This window comes from Mytilus galloprovincialis, chromosome 2, assembly GCF_965363235.1.
Source record: "Mytilus galloprovincialis chromosome 2, xbMytGall1.hap1.1, whole genome shotgun sequence".
In the NCBI taxonomy this organism is placed as follows: Eukaryota; Metazoa; Mollusca; class Bivalvia; order Mytilida; family Mytilidae; genus Mytilus; species Mytilus galloprovincialis.
This window is the reverse complement of record NC_134839.1, coordinates 3,902,745-3,916,540: the sequence shown is the minus strand read 5'-3', so window position 1 is coordinate 3,916,540 and position 13,796 is coordinate 3,902,745. Positions and strand designations below refer to the sequence as shown.

Genomic DNA, 13,796 nt, shown 5'->3' with positions numbered 1-13,796 from the left:
ATTAACGTTCAAATACATATAAAGTAAGATTATTTTCATCTTTCAATATAAGTAATCAACTGCTCTATGTAAACAGTAGTCTTACTGTGTATTCATAACAATAATACATTTGATCTTCCGTTTACTTTTAAATATCGATATCATAATTCTTGATCAGTATCAGGTATCAAATTTTCCCATAACTCTCTTTTATTACAAAATAAGGAGTTAATACAGGTGTTATTCCGCCGTACACATCATTTTAGATATTGGATAGATTTACGGTGTGAAGACACGCCATATAATAAACGACTTTTCGCACTACTTTCAGAAATTATGCGGATGAATATAGATCAGAACTAAATCGACCAATGAAAAAACTCGATACAAACAACAACAACAGTTCGGCAGATTTAGTCAAAGCGAATCTTTACAGATTATTTTCTACATAAAAATAACATAAAAACGAAATTATCGGATATAAATGCCAGTATCGCTTACAAATTCAAATTAATGGAGAAAAAAATTAAAAAAAAAGATTAGCTAATTCTTAACAATTCGCTTAAAACGAAGGCTAGTCATTCGTGTTATTTCCGATAACTATACATTTTGGACTTTCAACTCCCACATTATTTCTGTAAGTTTTTGTTTCAATATTATCTTGTAATTTTATGAAAGAGAATTTCCAATTAATTTGTAAAATTAGTTCATATTGTTGGTAAAATAATAATAACAAAAACAAACCCGGTGAAAATATTGATTTAAGTAACTTTGATAACTTTTTCTTTTCAACAAAAAAGGAAACAAATGAATAAAACGAATAATAAGTAAATAAACAAAGGAACAAATAATTATTAAAACAAAGAATATTACATAAAATAGAATTTCAGTCCATATTGGAAGAAACACATTCAAGAGGAAAAAACACATTAGTAAAGTTTGTGCATCATTTCTTAAATTCATTCTATCATTTCAACAACGTTTAATTCTTAAATTGTCAAGGGAAAAAGAGTTAAAAGTAGTTTAATTAGAATATTTAATTTCATATTGTATAAGATAGAACAAATATTTCGTTAACCAGAAGGGAGTTTATAAAATGAGAGTAAACAATTTCTGAATTGATTTTATAATATCATCACTTTTACTTGATTAAAATGGTCATGCAAGCGAATATTTAATAATGGCAGAAACGCAAGAACTTATATTTCTTCAATTTCTATGTATCCCAAGAGTTCTAGAATTATTCATTGAAATCGACAACACAACTGATATAAATTTAAGAAAATTATATTATATGCATACTGGCAAGACGCACAAAATAAATTATCCGCTTGTGTGGTCAGATGTAATAGTAATGAAATATTCAACCGCTCTGTTTTAGCTGTTTCAATAAAATAAATATGAAAAACAAACACTAATATTTATGATTATAGCATTTACATCATTTACTTTCAATCCAATTTCAAATATATCCAAATAAAAGTCAACTGAAGTTACTGTTATCATTGCAAACTGTCTATTTCAACACCTTTTAAAAATGATAATAATACTATAAATGTCAAATTGATTTTTATAATTTAACAAAATTTAGATATACAATGAAGCTATTATCTATTAGAGAGATGGCACCACTAAAAATATTTTCTCTTCTATTAATTATATAAAAATTAAATGGAATCCTATGCCTTTAATATCAATAATAAAAGTTTTTCGCCAGAAAAATAAGACAAGAAACTTTAACATTGGCAAAGGCAGATACGAGGCAATGTCCACTACATGGTGGTCAAGAAAAAATATATAAGTGACAAAACCATTTACAGGGAATCAAAACTTACTATTTTCTAGAAACAGTAATATATTTATGTGTTCAACTCACAACATTCTTACACTTTAAAGCAACGACCATTTTTCCGTCGGCAAATCGACATCTTCTTTGATGTGAAGAACATGGAAGTATTTATAGTTTACAACTTAATTCAGCACTAGATATTATAGATAAACTAGACATTCTAGGTGTCAAACATCGGCCATCTTTATGTCCTAATTGACTATTAAAACTGACCACTAAACTTGAACGTATTGACCCTATGACAAACATAAAATACACTAGCCACGTGTTTCTGTTTATATGGAAATTCATGCGTGCTATAAACACTTAAACTTAAAACTACGATATAAAGCAAATGTATATAATTTAATTTATTTGTTTCAATTTACCATACTTTAGAAAGACCAAATTTTCACTTATCTTTATCTTTAAGCAAAATATATTTATATATTTATATATCTATATTTTGTTTATTTATTTATTCATTTATCCATTCCTTTATTTATATTTATTTATTTGATAATAATTTTCACTTGTTCTATTAAAAAAATAGGGCACACATAAAACGCTCGAATCGAAACAAAACTATGTGCATTTTACAATGTACTCGGCTGTAGGCTAGAGAAAACTTCGTAATGCAGCTTAAGATTAAAACCAACAAGAGCGAAGCTGATGATAGAAGACAAGCTCTACAGCTACATCTTATTTATTAAATAACACTCTTAATAAATATAAATAAATACAGAGTAAATAAAACGAGGACCAAACTAATCATTGATTACAGAAAAGAGACAAAAATAAAATATTAGTATGATTGCCGAACACAGCTTTAAGGCGTACATTCGGATAAATTCAGTTTAGTCTTCAACAGTTTTCAAACAATTTCATATTATAGATACCTTTCGTTTTCTTATAACCAATATTTAAAATAATGCTAAATGTATCTAGTCTCCATGCACACAGATACTAATAATTTAGGTACTAATAATGTAACAACTTTTGAAAAAAAAACATAAAAAAACGAAGTTATAATATACAAAACTTTATTTCTGTTTTACTGTATTAAATTTGTTTTTTTTTTAAACGGCTACAGCTAGTTTGACCACACACAAACAAACTCATTAATGGAATTATGTTTTGTTTAGAACAAATAAAGGCTGATGTTTTGAGACATCAGATTTCAATAATGAGTAATGCAAAAATTAGAAATAGTATGCCAGTTCTTAAAATGGAATTGGGACACACAAAACATGACAAGACAAAGTATGATGAATTGGATATCGAACGATTCTGACAAGACAGACAACAGTGCCCTCCCCTTAGCAACTTGTTCCATAAATGTCAGTATCAACTGTTCCTATTGGACGAGCAACGCTCGTAACTTTCAAAAATGTTGGATGAGTTCTAAATTAAAAGCTATTATGATGTAAGCAAATTAATAGTGATGTACATACATGTTAAATGTCGTACTGCTATTTTTGATTTACCTCCCTTTAAACACGCAAAATACGAAACCATACGTATACACCACGCAATCCTTCTGGCAAGGCAATATCTTTCATGCACAGGAGTAAGAGCACTCGCATAACAATCTATGATTAAAAGTTACAGTTCCAAAACTCTTTAGTTTATCAAAATAATACAAAAGGGACAGAAGAAGAACAATTGTTTGAAAAGAATATGAAAATAACAGCATTGGAATAAGAGATAAAGAGATTCTTCAACCTTCAAAGTCTGTCTGGGATGCTTCCGATAGTCATGCATTGAATGTTAGTCTTGGTCTCCCAGCAATGACCAATGCTAAGAGCAATATTTTCGTTGTAAGCATTTTAAGGTTAAGGTTTAAACATTAAAGACTATATACAACAGTTGTTTTTACTTTGAAGACCAGACCTAGCCTAAAATGTAAAGCAAAGGTGTATAGAACACTAATTGCAATAAGTCTATCAGAGTATCTTGGCAAAGAACGTCAGCTGAGATGAAATCAACAAGATATTACGTCATCCTGCAGTTACTACTGTCGTCTAAATAATGACCAATGGAAGTAGTAGACAATGGCATTTCTGAATGTCTTAAAAAACTCTTCTTTAGAAGTTAAGAAATGAAATTGACAAGTTATGTGTATGAGCTGTGAAAGTCATCGAAAGTTTAATAATGCTACGAGCTTATAAAAAAAATTAAAAAGTATTAACCCCCAAACAAAAACAAAAAATTCTAAATAGGGGAAGTCCTTAAACATATTAAAATCAATAGTTATAGACTATTACAACCAACGGAATCAATGGAAACAACTGTCATCTATACATCCCCTGGTCTTGATAGAGATATTTTCCGAAGAAAATCGTTGGATTAACACTGGTTTAGCTAACCTAACCCTATTTAATTGTCTAAATTTTCATTGTTGCATTGCACTTGCTTAGCTATGTTGAGCAAATGCATTTACGGACCCAGTTGTATATATGGGGTGACCTCCAGGGAACATTTTTCAAAACAACATACCATCAATTGTGTTGTAAGATTCAAATCATGTTCATTGTAATGACCACTATTTGAAGGTACAGTTGATCGTTTATACGCCTACTTATTAGCGCATTTTTTATTTGTATACCGAGAGAAGTATAATCTGACTGCGATCAAATGAAACCGAAAGTAACCAAACAAATTTGGGCAAAAGCAAATCTCCTTAAAACAACACAATTAGGATAGAACTTTACCGTTAAACACTCAAATCTATGTGGTGAATATTGCAGAATGATGAATAATTTCTTCACAAAGAACAGACAGAGGATGACAAGGGCAACCAAATTCGAAGAATAAATAAAGGCACCATTAGTATACCGCCGTTAAAAAGTCATAAATCGATTGAGAAGGCCACTTCGACAAGACAACAACATCCCCCAAACACTACACAGAAAATATAACATTCAGCAACATGAACCCAACTAAAGTTCGTGGGTAGACCAAATAATGACCAATAATCCAGTAGGCCGTTTGTATTGACCCGTTACCAGTCTAGAAATTGCAATTCCCAAAAGTATACTAATTACTCTAAAACAAGCGAATACACTTTTAAAAACTCTGAACTATTAAAACCAAAAGTATAAAAGAAAAGAAAAAAATCATCAAAGACATACGCACAATAGTATTCATATAAAGACTCAAAAACGAAAAATCTATGAAAACTACTAATTTGAAATAAGGCACATTTTTTATGCTTTTTCAAATTAGACTAACAATTAATAAAAATGTTTTACTGTAGTTTCCGTCATGTTGTCAATAAGACGTCATTACTCGGAACTGCAAGTTATATAAAACATAGTTTGCAACCAATTTGAATTTTCGATTTTGGAAAGATTAAATGCAAAATACAAACTATGAATATATACATTTATCATATCCTCAATAGATATTTCTTTTAATTACATATTTGTTTTGTAAGAAATTATCGCTATCATTAACAAAATACAGCAGTGCGTATGCATATAAGTAAGAAAATAGTATGCCCGAGTCAATAGAAATGGGGAAAAACACAAACATATGAGATAGAAATAACGTAAAATTGAAACACATTCCGAAATGTTAAACACTCCAGAGTTTGGGAGACAAACATTTCTTGCAACATTGAACTTGTTATAAAATGGCTGACTTACTTAAGAAATACCATATACCCTTACACTTCGGGAATGCGTGGATCCTCACTATTTTCTAGTACCACAGCTCAGGAAACATCAGGAAATATCGACAGTTCAAAGAGTATGAAAATGACTATAACTAGCACTTACATAACATGGAATGTGATGCAAGGATTTCCATAGAAAAGACAGTTTAAATTGAATAACAACACCTTATATTCGACATATGTAGCAGCAGCCCTGAAGGCACTGGTAATTCAAGGAGAACCGCAGCAAATCGAATTAACATTTTCAAAAAATATGTATAGTCTTTGATATATATATATATATATACAAAATTTGAAGACTGCATAACTTAGAGTATCTGGCGGTGTATTACAATTTGAACTACCCCCATTCTTGGCAGCGACTTGTTTCTAACTAACCCATTGAATTAAATACAAACAACACAAAACACTCAAAGACCAGAAATGTCCATACTCTAAAATGTGCGAAAACACATTTTGAGAGGAAACAATTAACTTGCATAGATTTAGGATGAATTTTATTGCCGATTTGTTATATATAGAAGTGCAACGTAGAGGTAAGTTGCAACACGACTATATTCTCCATTAATTTATGAAATCTTACACTCTTAAAGGTTCCGACTGATAGTTTTGATTGTTGATTCGTATATAGAATCATATTCAAAACAGTGTGGATGTGGCCATTGATTGACGACGTAAATTATCCCATTGACTAGGACAGATTATGTGAACGATTGTCTGTAACGACCACTGCTCACTATGTACTTGTTAAAGACACTTAAACTGTGGGGTCACCAAAGGTTCTCAACACCTAAATGAAGTTATTCGAAAAATTAATCAGGAATAACACAATGTTATAATTTATATCAATAATATAAATCAAAACATGAAGGTTATTTCTGATTATTTTTCGAATTATTTTATTATTGAATGCGTTAAGAACCTTTGGTTACCCCACAGTTTAAATTCTATAATAAGTAAGTAGTGAGCAGTGGTCGTTACAGACAAACGTTCACCTAATCTGTCCCAGTCAATGGGATAATTTAGGTCGTCAATCAATGGCCACAGCCACACTGTTTTGAATATGATTCTATATGGTTTATAACTTAGGCGCCCAAAATAAAAACCTGGATAACTATAAAGGCGCAAGCGATATCATCCCAATGAAGATTCAGCTCAAGTAGGATTTCTTTTGTTTGTGCTCTCAGGAATCACTAGATTACAGAATCATATTTTTAAATGACCATACACTGAAATCTTTCGGGGATTCTCGGAAAATTTCAATAGGATTGCTCTCTAACAGATTTTAAGTTGAAACAAAGTTTAGCCTAATTCATTTAATTTGATGTAAAATAAAGGCAACAGTAGTAAACCGCTGTTCAAAACTCATAAATCCATGGACAAAAAACAAAATCGGGGTAACAAACTAAAACTGAGGGAAACGCATTAAATATAAGAGGAGAACAACAAAACAACATTAAAATGTATCACACACAGAAACGTACTAAGCATTAGACAAAATCCTATGAGAATAACAAATATAACATCTTATATGTAAACTCTTACTTGCTCCTTTGGCTGTAGAACATATATGGATGTTAATATGTATAGCATACAGTGCATGATGACACATATTTTATTACGCGGATGTTTGGTCCTTACATTTTCATCTGGACCTATTGAAACAGTAAAGAGAAAAAGTATACACATTAATGTAAGAATATTGTTATTGTTTGGAAAATTTCCTGATATAGTTGATGTGTTTCCCACTGCTGCCTTTATTTGAACTAAATCTGATGAAGAAAGAAATCTTATTCTTATTAATCATTGCTGAAATGTGTATAAGTAAACTTATATCAATTATTCACAAATAATGCGAACATTATTTATACTTTTTATATAGTTGCATTTGGTTGGTTCAAATTCCAAGCAAGACTTTTAAATGATCATTTTTTTCAAAAAAATCATAGTTTCATCTAGATGTTGCCCTTGTTTAGCCTACATGAAAGTTCATGTACAACATTAAAAGAAAATTGCATTGAGTTTTCAAAGGTACAACTAACATTAATAATGTATCAAACCGTCTAACATCACAGAGTGCTATAATCTATAGATAATCAAACTTTAAATTTCGCTTGACAACAATCTGATAATTATAAATATTGATATTCAATTTTTTCTTGCATGTATGTTACAAGGCTAACGATTTGATCACAGTAACACAAGACTGGACTGAAACCTGTTTTTGATTTGGACAATGCAAACTTCCGTCAAAACAGGAAGTGTAATTAAGCCCCGTTATATCACAGTCATACTATCCTGTTGTCATAATGAAATGTCTAGTGCAAACACTGTTTCCTATACACTATATTTTCTTTTCCAACTTATTTTGTGCAATTCGAATGCATACATTCCTTAAGTTTAATTCAATTGAAAATTATGCATGTGACTGTTTTTGGTTATTTTGGTCACTGGATCTGTATATAAACTCATCATAGATAGTATGTTATCAATTTTTTTTTGTAATTTTTTTTAATCATATACATTCATTCTAAATAAACATCATTTATCATTTATTACCTCACCACATTTTGTCAATATAATGGAACTACAAACAACTGTCATACAAGGGGGAGGACTCAGGTTTAGCTGCTTTTAAACCAGGTTTAACCTGCCATTCTTTTCGTAAATGCCTATACAAAATGACAGTTGTTTTCCTTCTACTCGTTCCCTTGATCGATAATTTTTATTTTTTTTTCTTCAGTTTTATGGAATTTCACCTTCTAGAATATATCTTGGAGTTTGGTATTTTTGTTATACATTTTTTATATGAATGATCGATACTTTCAATGAATTTTTTCGGTGAAATTATTGGTCTTGTCCCACACCCTTTACTGTTGTTTGTTTTTGTCTTCACTTTTAAGACATCAATCAAAATATTTTTTTAAATTGCATTTGATAAAAGAAGACATTTATTACGGGAAAAAAATTAAACCATTGAGTACTTTGCCTTTTTAATGCTTCATTTTTATCGACAGCATTGGCATTTCTGCACACTCCAATCTTTTTGATGTCTGAAGTGACAATTTTAGCAATTAAACCTGTGTTATTATCACTATTTCATATCCCTATTGAAATCTATAATGAGTTTTGACCTTTTTCTTTTGGTCTCCTATGTCACATAATATCATTTATTGGACCTTTGTCCATTGATAGCATTTATCTCTGTTCTTTGACTTTTATAAATGTCTTTTCTCTCCTTTAGTGTCGAGGGGAAAAAGTCAATCAGCAGTGTTAGACTTTGCAATCTGATAGTACTGTGACCAATGTCATTTCGTTACTATGATTGAATCTGAAAGTCTTCACCATCAGAGACAAACGCTACGACAAGCATAGCTCACAATCCAAACATGATACTATAGAAAACTGATTACTAATATGGAATTTGGAAAATGTCATCGACGATATTTGTTTATGACAACTGAAATAGAAAATAATGAGGAAGATTTTAGTTTAAAAAGAAACAAGGAAATGAATTGTACTAATTTTTCATTTAAAAAAAAATCATTATAAAAATCCGTTCAAACTGAAAGCAATGAATAATCCCTACACTTTTAAAATAGTTGTCTTTTACAGGAACATCTTTTTCAGTATTGCTTAGAATGTTGTCGCACAGTCTGAAACATCAGATTTTTTTTTACAAACAATGGAAGAAAGAGTGAATACGTCTACAACGAAATATTGTGCATTTCAATTAAATTGAATCAAATAAACCCTCCAAATTATCTTTCTATTTTCATAAAAAATGAAATTGTCCAGAAGATACCTCAAATCTAAAATAAATCAAATGAAGACAACAGTAGAATACCGGTGTTCAAATATCATAAATCGATTGAGAGAAAAAAAAATCCGGGTTACACACTAAAAACGAGGGACAACTATAAACAGTTTGACAAAAAGCCAAGAATATGAAAAACAATGACAACAAAACGCTATAGAAAGTAAAATTTGAACAAAACAATAAACACTCATCAAACGATGGCCTTTTATACTTCTTATAGAAGAAAAAATGTTTAGGGCAACCTTAAAAAAGTGTCGACAGCATTAGACGTAAAAGGAAAAAGACGACAAGACTATTTTAGAGTACACAAAACATAAGACAGAGCTATACAATTTTGGGTGGGAATAAGCTCATTTTATCTAGATAGGTAAGAAGTTATCTGTTTTTTATAATGGAACTACCTGATGATTGCTAGTAAAATATAGGAGCTGGGCGAAAGAGTGAATACCAGATTGAAACACATTGCAGATAATCTGTGTGACATGTATGGAATATGTTTTCGCTTTTTTTTTTATTTTGCTTTTGAATTTTTCAATTAATCGAAAAAGCTCATTATAATATCCTCAATGTTTTTGTGCTGAAAAACAAGACCTTTGTTATAGAATAAAAAAAAGCTAACGAGAAACCATAGGTGTTACAATAACTATTTGAAACAATTGTCAATGAAGGGAAAGATGATAATATGTAAGTGAATACAAAATAAAGATACATACAACAGAATAGACAGTATGTTATATGACATGCCAGAGACGACCAACCCTTCTTTGTTCAAATGATCACATAAACACTTAAATCAAATCAAACTCCCAAATCAAACTAGAAAACATATACACTACAGGCGAACTCCAAAACAGATGTATGAAATGTGTGTCGAGTAGTTCAGTATTGTATAGCACAATATAACAGATCCGGTTATTTGACCGTGCAAAACGCATTATATAAGTTGAACAAATGAACTAGGCAGAACGACTTCACTGTAAGACATTTGGTACAAGATCAAAAAGTTTGAGCAGCAAGAATTAAACCGCTATACGACAAAGACTGATTAAAAATTCCAAACTGGATACGCGAGCCAAGCATTTGAGATGTCATATCCAGTAAGATATTTCCAGATATATATCAGTGGAACCTGAGATTTTTCTACAAACTACCACATGTACACCAAGGTTATCATATCAAAATGATAGTTATATGACTGAAGGAATTGTAAGCATACGTAGACCATTCCACAATTGTATATTATTGACGAATTGTATATTATCGAAATTGCATATTGAAAAAGATGAAGACCTGCACTGTTTAGTTTTTGAACTAGTTAAACAGTTGTGAAATTACAGTTCGACCAGGGATAAAACAAGACTGCAATAAACTGAAATAGATAAAGGAATGAACAGAAAAGAGTTCTTGACATATTGACTTGTGTTGGGCTGACATAGAAAACTAAAAATTAGTAATTCAATTCAATATTCTTTAAACTGCTAAAACTCATCAGTCGGTTATTCGTGACTTTTCAAATGCTGTTGCCAAAAGTTGTACTTTGGTGTATTAATTTTAATTACCGTTTGTATGGGTCTTAGAGCCATCGTCTATCACTACCTTATAGACATTAAATGAAAACATCAACTATAAAAAAAAATGAAATCCTACAGATTCCACTGTGCTGTGTATTTTCATTAAAATATGCAACAATTACAAAACTTTATACAAGACTGATAGTTGATAAACAGATACTTGTATGTAAAAAAAGTAAAATCACAAAAATACTGAACTGCGAGGAAAATCCTTCATCAAATGGCAAAATCAAAAGCGCAAACCCATCCAACGAATGGATAACAACTGTTAAAATGTTAAAATGCGTTGAAAAAAATAAAGCCGACAGTAGTAAAGAGAAGATTTAGGCACATCATTGAAAGTATGAAGCAGATATTATATCGTCGGCAATTTTTGCTAGTGAGGGTATTAAGGATGTACTTAGGTGAGGTTAGGTAAAAATTAAGAAATTAAAATTGATACTATATATAAGCTGGTAGAGCATCTATTAAGGTTAAAGATAAGCTAAAATATTGATAGGTCATGGACCTCCTTTTCAAGATATTTGAGATTTAAAATATGGCGGGGAAAGGCTGACTTGGACTTTTACCTTATATATGCATTGGTACTATTTGGGTCTCAAAACAAAAGAAAGAAAATTAAGAATCTTCTAAAATTTTGGTAAATGACCTTTCATGAGCTATTAAGTCTAATATGAAAAAATAAAAAGGGGCAAAATATTTTACATTGTATTGTATGGAAAAACACCAAGGAGTCCGAACATTTAACACAAATTCCAAAACCTCACCTAAGTACATCCTTAAGAGATTTCGATATGTTGAGACAGTGTGAACTCTTTTTCGTATTTTCTCATCCCAACTTCAAATCAAACAAGGATAACATGTAGGTAGATACTTATCTGCAAATATTACATTTTCAACACGAGATTAAACAGCCATTGGAAGCTTATGTAATCATAATGTTATTTGGACTTACCTTACATTTATATCAAACTTGACCTACTGGGAACAGGCTTTTTTTATTTCAAGTTTACCTTCTCTGCAACTGCTAATTAGCATGGCTATAACAAAGAACTTGCATGCGTTACTTAAACATATATGAACTAAATGAGTTAAAAACTTCGACAATGATATGTTTTCTGCCTCGGCTATAAACTTTCGATAAAATTATCAACGGAATGCAAAGAGAATGTCAGATTTCTTTTCAGTTTTTGTTACCCGTATTTTTTTCTGCTTAAGCGAATTATGACTATTGAACAGCGTTATACTACTGTTGCCTTCACTTACAGACTTTAAAGGCAATTATTGCAATTCTACGAATATGGTTTCTTTATATGAAAACGCCATTTTGATTCCTATACTAATACATGCTCAGAATATACATTCATGAGGGTTGAGACTTCTATAACGATAATTGTATTATTAAAATTACTCTGATTGATAAAAAGATGATTAAACTCGTAATGCACAATTATATTTTTATATTTATCTTATGAACAATGCATGTTTAAAAGCAATTTTGAAGTACACCTTTCAATATGAACAAAATTGGGTATATTTTTGAATCTGGTGCCCTAACAAACGTATACTCACTGATGTATAGAGTTTCCTGGTGTACTGAGCTCGTTTAGTCTGTCCGAAACCACTTTCCATAACTTTAGGCGATAAACCATGATAAGCAAGGATATTTGTCTGTTCAAAGAGAACTCGGTTGTCAAAAACATTGCACAATATTCTACAATTTGGTCTAAACGGAAGTATAATTAATAAAATTCCTAGGATTGTTATGTGAATGTTTGAAAATCAGTTAATCGCTGTTTCCGGTCTGTGAGTGGGGCTACTGAGGGTCCATATTAGAAGCAAAACCACTAACTGTTTGTTGATAAATGTTTCGTTCGACAAAATATTGTTTTGAATGAAAAGATAAGGAAATGTCCTTTTTCAAAATCACTTTTCAATTCTAATTTGACCACAACAATACGCCACACCGTTTTCATGTACACAACGAACCTTCAATCAAAAATAATGTTCTCAAAGACGATTTTATTGGTTTGAAAGTTATCAGAAACTGATCACATCGAAATAACAATGCAACTGAAATTAATATTCAAATTTAGGTCATATTCAGTGTAAAACATAAAGCGCTTTGTTATTGAAAACACAAATGATATCTCGATAAGAAATAAAAAGGCCAATTCAGATTTCTACCTATTTGTACAAAGGACATCCAATTATATTTGGTTAATTCCGTGAAAAAAAAAACAGTTTTTGAACCTTGCTTGAATAATTTTTACCAAGGAATCGAATAGAAGAACTCAAATTGTATTTTGACATTAAAATAAATGCATATTGCAAACCCCTTACAAACCCCTTGAAATGTACACATAATACGAAACAAAAGACACCACATAATCAATAGGTGAGCCGGTCAAAAATAAAGCTGAAATATTACAGATTGTCACGAAAATTGCCATGCATCTTTTGTATAGGGAAAATAGGTTTTTGTTATGATCTTGAACAAAAGAACGTCGGTTTAAACTTCAATTAGCAGATGGTAAACACACAAAGTCAGCTATTCTAGTATGAATTATTTTTAAGTGATTTTCTAATTATCGTTAATTGTTACTTTTTAGTCACGTGATTTTGAATCTCAATACAACATTAAAGTTTAAATATTGCCCTTGGAATAGTTTGAATGCTACAATATTATCAAGATTACAGAACAGTGCGGACATTTAGTACAACATAAATATATGAACCAGGATTAAATTAACTCAACGATAGCGCCTACGTAGCTTGCAAATATGTAATCTGCACTAATGAAGACATGTTTGACATAATGAAATATATATATGACAATTGCAACAGTATAAAACTTACACAGATGAAAATGATGACGCTAGTTTTACTTCACTGCTACTTTTTTTCTGCTGAGATATT

The 13,796-nt window shown here is 30.6% G+C and overlaps 1 long non-coding RNA gene across 1 annotated transcript; it reads right to left on the bottom strand.

Annotated features, from left to right (window-relative positions):
- Positions 1-7,029: 7,029 nt before the first annotated feature.
- On the bottom strand, positions 7,030-12,686 carry LOC143062704 (uncharacterized). The gene is made up of 3 exons (XR_012974816.1): positions 12,450-12,686; positions 11,833-11,917; positions 7,030-7,141 (listed from the first exon to the last, which is right to left on the bottom strand). It is a non-coding gene; the product is annotated as an uncharacterized LOC143062704 (long non-coding RNA).
- Between the last annotated feature and the right edge of the window lie 1,110 nt (positions 12,687-13,796).